This window comes from Tachypleus tridentatus, chromosome 4 (assembly GCF_004210375.1).
Source record: "Tachypleus tridentatus isolate NWPU-2018 chromosome 4, ASM421037v1, whole genome shotgun sequence".
NCBI lineage: Eukaryota > Metazoa > Arthropoda > Merostomata > Xiphosura > Limulidae > Tachypleus > Tachypleus tridentatus.
The window spans coordinates 85,602,364-85,614,013 of NC_134828.1; the positions used below are offsets into that span (position 1 = coordinate 85,602,364).

Consider the following 11,650-nt stretch of genomic DNA (forward strand, 5'->3'; position numbering starts at 1 on the left):
TTCAGATCATGAGATAAATTACCACACTCAAATCGGGCGAAGCTGTCTGCTACAGCTGCACTGTGAGCCTTCGTGACAGACGAAAGACACGCAACCACAGCTGATGATGTACGTGTCAAGAGCTCTGGATGATGGCTTGACGCTGATTAACCCATTAAACCAAGAGTTCTACGGTAAAGTTGAAATGAGGTAGTCGATTTCTTCTGACACATGCGGTAGACGTGACCACATGGGACATGAAACAAGTAGACCCATATATCTATGTATCAGTAATTCCCATCACTCAGAACTGCAGACCTTCCCAGATTAGCTACAAGACAATATCTGTCCTTTCAAAGGAGACTAAATAGAAGGTAACGTCAGGACAATATCTTCTATAAAATATATTATAGGATTTAATATATATCTTTACTTTTTCAAATACAACTGCTACTTGTAACTACGTCGTAGCTTTATAAATGTGACAGTGAAAAGGTCTAGCTAAAAATAACTACTGATTTTCTGTGTGAATAAAAACGATTAATATATCTACATGTTGCTATCACATACCATTTCTGCTGTCACGCAGGTTTAAAATACTCATATAGCGATAAAAATAACAATTGAACTCGCAATTACTCCCAATGACCTTCTGATTTTGTAGATAATTATGTTTCTTCTGTCCTTTTGCCCTGAAAATAGAACAAAGTATAAGTGTATTCTGACCTAACCCATATCCTGTTACAAGGTTTTTCTCAACTACCGGTTAAGTGAATTTTACTGTCATTGGATAGAACAAGGTTTCATGTAATTTATAAGAAACAGTCGTGGTTGGTATATATAAAAAGGGTTTGTTATTTTTCTTTGTCGTTTGCTTTGATTGTTTCTTTCGAATTCGCGCAAAGCTATACGAGGGATATCTGCGTTACTTTTTAGCTTAAACAATAACAAATTATTTATTCGTGTATCAAAACGCCCAGATTGTGTTAGGCAAGGCCATTATGTTACTCCCTAGTTTTAGCTGCACATTTTAAGAAATTACCTAATTGCGCAATAGGTAATTCTCAAACGACATTTTTTAGACTTTTTTTTTGTACCGAAATAAGACAAGGGCTATTTTCTATATCATTTCGTCTTTATCTCCCATTCTACTGAAGTAAAATGACAGTTGAGGACATTGTCTCTAAGATAAGGTCACTGATTGCTACATATGTTATGTTTTACATACCGGAGAGGATTTATAAATATTCTATTCAGAATAAGCTAGGAACTTTTTTTTTTCTTCTTAAGAATCCTGCTCGTTTATCAATGTGGCTAGTAAAGTGTGTTGTAGTGAAATCAGGGAATCTTCTTCATGACAATAATACTGAAACATTTTGATGTTTATGATTCATGAAATGATGATATAGTCGTCTAGGAATAGAGAAGATTAAGTTCGTAAAGGAAGTAATTATCCACTGGATAACGTTAATACCGTGAAGAAAATTAAAGATTTTTGATGCAAAAAGTTGAATAGAAAAATTATGCGAGGAATGATGATCAATTTGGTGAAGAAAGCTAATTATCTGTAGAAATTTAAAAAGTTAGAGGATGGAATGAATTATATATAAATATATGACAATTGATGAAATTAGTGAAGGCTAGAATAAAAAATTATAAATAGAAATAATAATCAAAGTATGAAAAATGTCATGGAAAAAAACAGTTAATCAAGAAGAAATAAAGAATTTAGCGATGAAAAAATATCCAAAGTAGAATATAATGTTTGATGAAAGAAATTCAAAAAATCTATACCACAAAATTGACGAAGAAAATGAATTATTTAGAAAATAATATCGAAGTTGGCGAAGACAACAAAGTACTTAGGAAATTAGTCCGTTAACGTTGGTAGAGAAAATAAAGCATTTACCGAATTAGAATTCCAAAATGCCAAGAAAAATTATATGTTTAGAGAGAGGAATAAATTTGGCGAATTGAAGAAAAATTGCTATCAACAGAAGGACGATGGAATTAGTGGTTGTAAAAGTCATGCGCAAGAATTTAAAATGTTGGTAGGAAGCTTAAAATTATTTTGAAAATGACAACAAAGATGGGAGAAACATAAATGGACACGAGACGAATAATAAATTTCGTGAAAAAAAAGAACAAAATAAAATATTAATTTTGAATTATGTTAAGCGGTTAAATGTCTGGGTAAATGACGTTAACCAGTAAAGTAAAACTCCAGAGAAATATTCTAGTCTTAAAAAGTATTCAAGTTAAAACATAAACAAAAAAACTGGGTTAAGTTGTCGATATGACAGAAATTAACTACTAATTTTAACACAAAATGTTTTTATTTGTGTTTTTAAACTTTATGTTGTGCTTCAGTTATGTCTTAAATAGACTGAAGAGGTAAATAAGCAGATAATTACGAAAAATCAAGAGAATAATGATATGAATATCTTTGTAAGATGATAAATTATTCAGAGAGTGATGACGAAGCTGGTGAAGGAAAACTGATATCCAGAATAAGATAATAAAGGCGAGAAAACTGATGAAAATGAAGAATTATCTAAAGAAAAATATTAACGTTAATGAAAACAACTTAGCTACTATAAGTATTAGAATTGTAGTTAAGGGAAGAAAGTTTGAAACATTGATAGTATTGGTAAAACAGAATAACTTAACATTATAAGAATAACAATATTGGTAAAGAAGATGAAATTAACTATAGAAGAACGATAATACTGATAAAGTAACACATTTTAATTTCAGAGGATTTACAATATTGGTAAAGAAAGGCCGGTTAAAGAGTGAATGATAATAATAATATTGGTAAAGGAGAGCAACTGAATTAAAGAAGAATGATAATACCGGTATATTTGAGCAGCTTATTTTTGAATAAAGTGATAATACTGGTAAAAGAGAGCAAATCAAATAGAGAAAATAATAAAAATTGTAAACTAAAGCAGGTTATTTGGAAAAGCATGATCATATTTATAAATATGAAGAGCAAAATTTGAGAAGACTGAAAATACTGGTGAAGGAGAGAAACTTATTTAGATAGAGAAGAATGAACATACTGGTGAAATAGGCAACTTAATTAAAGAAGAATGATCTTACTGGTGAAATAGATAACTTAACTAGAGAAAAATGATCTTACTGGTGAAATAGATAATTTAACTAGAGAAGAATGATCTTACTGGTGAAATAGGTAACTTAATTAGAGAAGAAAGATAATACAGGTAAAACTAGCAACATAGTTTGAGAATAACGAATATACTGGTGAAATAGGTAACTTAATTAGAGAAGAATGATCTTACTGGTTAAATAGGTAACTTAATTAGAGAAGAATGATAATACAGGTGAAACTAGCAACATAGTTTGAGAAGAATGAACATACTGGTGAAATAGGTAACTTAATTAGAGAAGAATGATCTTACTGATGAAATAGGTAACTTAATTAGAGAAGAATGAACATACAGGTAAAACATGATAATGTTAAGAGTGTAAAGGAACATGTCTTAAGGAGAAGAATAAAACTGCTAAATGAGAGAGATAGCAAATCATAATGTTATGAAAGGATAACAACTTAACTTTAGAAGGATGATAATCCTGGTAAACGAAAGTAACTGAGGTAGACAAGAATGACAATACTAGTAAAACAGACATTTTTTTAATAGAGCAAAATGGTAATACTGGTAAAGTATAGAAATTTATTTGAAAAAGGTTGATGAGACTGTTACAAAAAGTAAGCTAAAGCAAACAAAAATTATAATATTAGGAAAAGAAACAAGAGCTGCTAAACTAAAGAATAATTATAGACTGGTAAAGATGTTAAATTTTCAATATAATAGTGCTTATACTCGTAAAGGAAGGCGACTCAACTAATAAAAAACGATAAACTAATAAAGGGGTCAAATTTCCGAGATAATAGTGCATATACTGGTAAAAGATAACACTGGTAGAGGAAACAGTTTTACTGGAGAAGAATGATATTAGTAATAAAGAAGAACAACTTTATTACAGATGGTTGAAACTACTGGTGAAGGAGAAGAGCTTGATTAGGGAATAATGATAGTACTATTAAAGAAGATCAGCTTATTGAGAGAATAATGATAATGCTGGTTGAAGAGGTAACTTGACTCGAGAAGATTGATAATACAGCTAATGGTCAGCAACTTGAATAGAATTGAATGGACGTACTGTTAAAGGAGAAAAACATAACCAGACAAGAATAGCGATACTTGTAAATAAGAGAAACCTATAGAGCGACGAATGGTAATATTGGTAAAGAACAGCAAATTAACTAGGAGATAATAATGATAATATTGGTGAAGAACAGCAAATTAACTAGAGAATAATGATAATATTGGTGAAGAACAGCAAATTAATTAGAGAATAATGGTAATATTGGTGAAGAACAGCAAATTAACTATAGAATAATGGTAATATTGGTAAAGAACAGCAAATTAATTAGGGAATAATGGTAATATTGGTGAAGAACAGCAAATTAACTATAGAATAATGGTAATATTGGTGAAGAATAGCAAATTAACTAGAGAATAATGGTTATATTAATAAAGAACAGCAAATTAATTAGGGAATAATGGTAATATTGGTGAAGAACAGCAAATTAATTAGGGAATAATGGTAATATTGGTAAAGAACAGCAATTAACTAGAGAATAATGATAATATTGGTGAAGAACAGCAAATTAATTAGAGAATAATGGTAATATTGGTGAAGAACAGCAAATTAACTATAGAATAATGGTAATATTGGTAAAGAACAGCAAATTAATTAGGGAATAATGGTAATATTGGTGAAGAACAGCAAATTAATTAGGGAATAATGGTAATATTGGTGAAGAACAGCAAATTAACTATAGAATAATGGTAATATTGGTGAAGAATAGCAAATTAACTAGAGAATAATGGTTATATTGGTAAAGAACAGCAAATTAATTAGGGAATAATGGTAATATTGGTGAAGAACAGCAAATTAATTAGGGAATAATGGTAATATTGGTAAAGAACAGCAATTAACTAGAGAATAATGATAATATTGGTGAAGAACAGCAAATTAATTAGAGAATAATGGTAATATTGGTGAAGAACAGCAAATTAACTATAGAATAATGGTAATATTGGTAAAGAACAGCAAATTAATTAGGGAATAATGGTAATATTGGTGAAGAACAGCAAATTACTTAGGGAATAATGGTAATATTGGAAAAGAACAGCAAATTAATAAGAGAATAATGGTAATATTGGTGAAGAATAGCAAATTAACTAGAGAATAATGGTTATATTGGTAAATGGGATCAACATCTTTGGAGGAAGCTGATAATAATGATGAAGGAGATTATTTTATTTAAAGAAAAATGAAAATGTTTATAGATAAGAGCAACTTATCTATAGAAGAGTGATAAATTGTATTAAGAGAGAATGTTATATAAGAAAGTGTAGTTTAGTGATTAAAAGTGAAATAAAATGATAGAAAAATTTTTTGAATCTGGTTGTTAAGGATGATGATATTGACAAAAATAAAAGATAATTATTAGAAAAAGAAATGCAGAAATGTAAAGGAAATTCTATATAAGATGTGAAAACTCAGAGGATACGTTGTTTGAATAATTATATTATAAAAAATAAAAGCAAGTAAAGAAATTATATTTTCCCCAGAAAACAAAATGAGTTGTCGAACGGCATTAAAAGGATCTTTAAAAGTTTCTACTGAGTGTCGATAATAGTAGATTTTATGAAACGTACATAATCAGTTTGATTACTGCCATCCCATAAATCGTTTTAAAGCTGTAAACGTGGTATATAAAGATGGCTTACTAAAAATTTCATGATTTAGTATATAGAATCTTATTTCACAATAGAAATTGTGAACTTGATTGTTATTAGCTTACATAAGAAATCCATTTCAATATATTTTGAAGATGGCATGCTCTTAAAGATGGAATGCTTTAATTATATTTTTAATCACACAGTGGTGATTTAAAAGACTGGTGAATTTTCATGAGATTACTCATATCGTGTCTAATACTTGTACGCAATAGCTTTTTCAAGTAGATGTAGAAAGTAATACACAAATGAATGCATGACTCCTCTCTGTATTAATATAGTAAAACAAAAAATAGAACTGAAGCTCCAACCACATTTCGAAGGATTAGGTAGGCTCTTCTATTGATTCGTTATACAACTCTCTCTATATATTTCTTTCTATGGTTTTTACTAAGTCACAGGTAATCGTTAAAGTAGTTTGTAATTTATAAGTATCACAAAGATATAATCTTTTAACTCCTGCATGTTATTAGGATATTAAGGTAGTTGACATAAAATATTAGTGAAAGGATTATTGGTTGTAGTGGACGTGTTTAACTTAAAACAGCAAAACGAAAACTGCATAGTCGTCATGAGGATATGGAATTCAAATAATCATAAATATATTGTGATAGCTGTTTCAATTATCCAACTGTTCTACAATACTGGACATAGACTTTTTTTTTTTTTTTCCAAGGGAACATGATGCTTTCCTTTATATCTCTAATTATGTCACATAGTAGAGTAACTGCTGCAGCTGGTACAGTTGGAGTTTAGATATCTCGATAACCATTTGTTTGGAACATGAAGAAAATGCTTATGTATATATATATATATATGTATGTGGTGTTTTTAATCTTATACTATAATGCGAATACTTAGTTTGCGCCACTTGTTTCTAGTATATCATTCTTATGGATTTTATCAAGCCACTTTAGAATTAACCTTGTGTCTTATGTTATTCTTGCATCTAATATTTTTATATATTTTACAGTGATAGGTATAATTATTGAAACATTGAATAAGTTGGGTAGAAAACACAAATATCACTTACTTTCTTGCCTTCTATTGTATAACTTTTTTTTTTGTTTTACACCAGAGTGTAGTCACATGTTGATAATTCGCACTCTGAATGGTTTCGTCCAACCAACCAAAGAGTGACACGTCATTATAATGCATCTAAAACTACAAGCAGCGCTATAATTTCAAGCTGTAACGTAAATTCTCTAGTGATTATAAGATCAAGTATGATACATGACGAATGTGCAGAATTCAACATTTCAGCCGATAAGGTTATCCTGTAGAACAGATTGTGGCGAAATTCCTTGTTTCAAAAGGAACTTTACTGACCTTATGTCGTGAAACCAATAGTGTTGATAATAGAAGAAATTAAGGTAGAGATCCTAAATGTTTTTATATGATAAAAACTGTAATAAACAAAGGATCTTGTCAGATCCAGAACGGTAAAATATATATTCTCGTCTCATTAGATGTGATACTATTAAAAATCATTACACATATAATTAAAGTTAAAGCGTGAAATAGGCATCATTAGTGAAAAATGTGTTGAGCAAATCAAAATGAAAGTTGATGCAGATGAATCTAAATTAAAAGCATTCGAAAATAATACACGGCAGTTTTTCTTCCGATGGGAAAATCGAAATCATTTTGGCGTAAAGCACCAACAATAAAACATGGTGGAGAATTAATACACATGTAAGATGCATCTCGGCCAAAAGTGTTGAAGGTGTACACAACACTGATGGCACTATGACTGCTGATAGGTGCAAGTATGTCCTTATCTAGCTTGTCATTCCCTCAGAAAAATAACTTGTTATGTAAGAACTCATTTTCCAGCAAGATAATAATCCCAACCATGCAGTAAATTTAGTGTGTGTTTTCTTATAGAAAAGCCACATAGAGCTAGCTATCTGCTGAGACCACCTAGGGGAATCAGAACCCTGATTCTAGCGTTGTAAACCCGTAGACTTGCCGTTGTACCAGCAGAGGACGGTAAGTTTAGTAGAACATTATATAGAAAAAAACACTTGCTACCATGACTTGGTCTGGACAGTGTTTCGATATGAATATTACTAAAAGAGTGTAGGATTTTATAGAAACTGTCAAGGTTATTCAGCAACTACATAACTTGCTTGAATTGTGGGTAGTAATACAGTATACTTGGAACAATATTTCACAACCATTCTTACTTATGATAGCAAGAACCAAAGAGTAATTTTTTATTTAAGTCAGTTATAAAATATTTATATACTTTATTTTGTATTTTATGTAATAACGTATTATTTGGACGCTAAACTAACTACTTAGATGTAAATTACTCGTTGTTTGTGGCTTCTGTATATTTATTACCTGCTATTCCATAATTATTTCCTTACTGATATAAGCTTAATAAATGACTTTAACTATACAAATGCGGTCGATTTCAGACTCGGTATAACTATTGAAGATAGTTAAATGAATAGATTTAATGAGATGAAATACTGTGGTATGAGCTGTTAAGTATGTGTGTGTTTTCTTATAGCAAAGGTACATCAAGCTATCTGCTGAACCCACCGACAGGAATCGAATCCCTTATTTTAGCGTTGTAAATCCGTAGATTTACCTCTGTACTAGCGGGGGTTAAGCCGTTAATTAGCGAAATATTTTGGATGTGCTGTATTTACGTTTTTTTCTTTCTAACAAGTTTCTCTGGTATTGTTATTTACCTGTTGAATTAATATTTGGTGTGTCCTAGCGAATTATACTGAAATCGTTCCTCAGCGTCTCATTTAACGAATCTGTCAAAAAATTAAGTTGATTGAGGGCGTGGAGGTGGAATCAAATCTGTAGAGGAACAAAAGAGGCTATTGAATAATGCACAGTCACGTTTCGTATCGATGTTCATCTCCATTCTTCACTATATAACCACAATGGAGGTAATAAGAAAAGCTATTAGTGAATTTTTGTTTTATATTGTGAGCGTTTCACAATAATGAGCGCAAATAACCCAGTGATAAATGAGAGACCATTAGTTAAAGTAGTTTTTTTATCGGGCCGTGTTTTGCTTGAGTGTTTTAATGGAGCCGAGACGAATTTCTTTGTATTTAGAGGTAGACATTTGTAGACTGATATGTGAAGAAACAATCCGTAGTTTCAAGACTTGTAGTTTCATAACCGAATGGGTAATCAACCAATGATTTGAAGTGTTACATAATAAAATATTTTTTAACGGACTGTTTTTGCAATATTTCCAAAGTTTTATAAAAGCTCTAATCAAAACTTGTGAGAAGAAATGTAATTGGATAAACCGAGATGTATGAGGTTATTTTTATTTCTGATTTTTTTTTGAAACATCCCTAAATCGGACTCTGGATGAGGTGATTACATTTAATCGAATATCAACATCTCTCTCACATGATTCATAAAACAACTTTTATGAAATATAATATACAATAAATTATTCTGGGTAGGTTAAGGGTAAGGTTAAGGAATTACAACGCTAAAATCAAGGGTTAGAGTCTCCGCGGTGGACAGAGTGCAGGTAATCTAGTGTGTAGCTCTGCATTGGCAAAAACAACAGCAATGGTATTTCAATTATCTTCTTTATTAGCGATCTCTAGACTAGATTTGGGATAAACTTAAGTAAAATGAATATTCTTGTGAGTGGCAACCAGTCCAACTAATCTCGTGTACAACGGTCGTTCTAGACCTAATTTAGCAAAATTTACATTTGTTTTTAAGCAGCAAGTAGAGTTTAAATGTTTCTCTCTTCGTCTTTTAAAAATTTTCTTTTTGTTGGTTTACAGTAAAGTGTTTTATGTTAAAACATTAACGTTCTGTTTTATTTTAATGTATTTATTCATAGACTGCGCAAAATACCAGTGGTCTTACGTTAGGCTTATTTATATTAGAAGTTAAGTTCACATCTGTTTTATATTAGAAAATACTCTCTTTAAACTATCATGATTTACTTTCAACAGCCATTGCTACTTACCATTCGTCATGTGTTGACTCGATTTAAAACCAGAAAAGAAGACGTCTGGTGTGCATGAAAACAATTTCTAAACGGCCTGATGTTAATGCGGATAAAAATGGTTATTCTGAAATTAGTCCTGTCTGAAAATACCCATAAAGTCAACTTCATGTTCTAAAATAAATTATTAAAAAATACTCATAATATGCAAATTACGAATATTTGACCTATAAACAAACAAGTAACTGCCATTGAGAACAATACTAAAACTGTATACTGTAGTGTTATAAAACAGATTAGTACTGAAGAGAAGAAAAAACAAGTGTTACAGCTAGTGTTAAACTTTGCGTATTTGAAATCGTGGATGTAAAGAATATGGAAGTTTAATATTTAGTGAGCAAAGTACATTCGAAATACAATACAATAAAAATTCTCAAACTATGCTCCTTTAGTATTTCCAGTTTTCATATTTCATTTTTTTGATCAGACAATCAGTTAACAAAATTTGAAAGAATTCTTAAATAAGTATTGCCGATTTTTTTTTTTCCATAAGCACTTATCGATTAACACAACCGGATTTAGCAGGGTGATTTCCTGTCGTCAGCGCCTCCTAAGCATAGGAAATGAAGAATGTCTGTGGTTGTTAGTTTGAGTCACCCTGGCGCCCTTTTTGGTGCATCGAAATTTTGTCTGTTGTACTCTGAAAGATTCATTTCAACTTTATGTCCTTCGCCCGAGAGAATCGTCACAAAACGTGACAAGTGGATCAAAAGCAGAAACTGAATGGAGAAAAGTAAACAATATTCATCACACTCGTAGAATCGTAGTTTTCATCTCTGAGTTAACAACTACCTAAGAGAAAATACATTTACAACTGTACCAAACTAACTAATAAGTTCTTCACATGAACCTTCGTAAGCGAAAAATTCATCAAGCAATTACGAAACTACGCACTGACATGTACTTGACAGTTTAATTACATCTCTGGTAATAAAACATCTGTATTGTCTGATCAAATAGTTCGTCCATTCTTTGCCGATAATTGATAATACAGACTAGAACAATATTATATAGTACAACGATTCAGAATGATGTTCCACAGTATGTTACTATCGGAGCTTTGACCTTCGAACTCTGACATCAAGTTAGTTGCTTTATTTATCTCCAGGTGCGTCTTGTGTAATGTGTTATCAAACAACATTCAGTTAACAACAAGAACAACAACTCAGACTACTCAAGTGTCTTCGGAGAACGACGTAAGTTTATGACCAAGTATATATTCTCCTGGAAATTCTCAAACTAAAAAAAACCCAACAAATACATGATTATAGTAACTCTCACGTCCATTAAACAAAACACTTACACACAGAAACTCACAAAAAAAAACTGAAAAAGATAAAATCGCCTGCACTATCTCTTTCTTCAGCATATAATAATATTAAGGAAAAATTAAATGGAGGAGAAGACGAATAAAAAGTAAGTGGTGATAAAAATCCAGTCTGAACCCATTTGGTTGGTATTTGGATTAACGAACACGAACTCAAACAATGTCGTCTGAACAAGTAATATAGCATTCCTCTGTTGAATGAAAACTATTAGTAAATCTAGTTGTGTCTTTCGACACTTTTCAGGGTGATAATGAAAGACCACCAAGGTTTTAACGTTAATTTGGTGTTCATGGTTAATTAACTAGACCAATTACTGACAAATCTTGTAACTGTATTCATTATGCATAGTCGTCATCGCTAAGATAGCGACGTTGTTTTTGCATTTGTGAAACATTATTGGTATAATTACTGTTTATTAGAAAGTTTCTTTAGAAAGAGTTTTTAACATATAACTTAATGTAATTTATTGTGTTCGTTATTGTCTAATTAACACG

General features: G+C 30.9%; 1 long non-coding RNA gene across 1 annotated transcript; it reads left to right on the forward strand.

Moving 5' to 3' along the window:
• Positions 1-43: 43 nt before the first annotated feature.
• On the forward strand, positions 44-10,784 carry LOC143248372 (uncharacterized). The gene is made up of 3 exons (XR_013026949.1): positions 44-353; positions 7,704-7,808; positions 9,776-10,784. It is a non-coding gene; the product is annotated as an uncharacterized LOC143248372 (long non-coding RNA).
• The last annotated feature ends 866 nt before the right edge of the window (positions 10,785-11,650 follow it).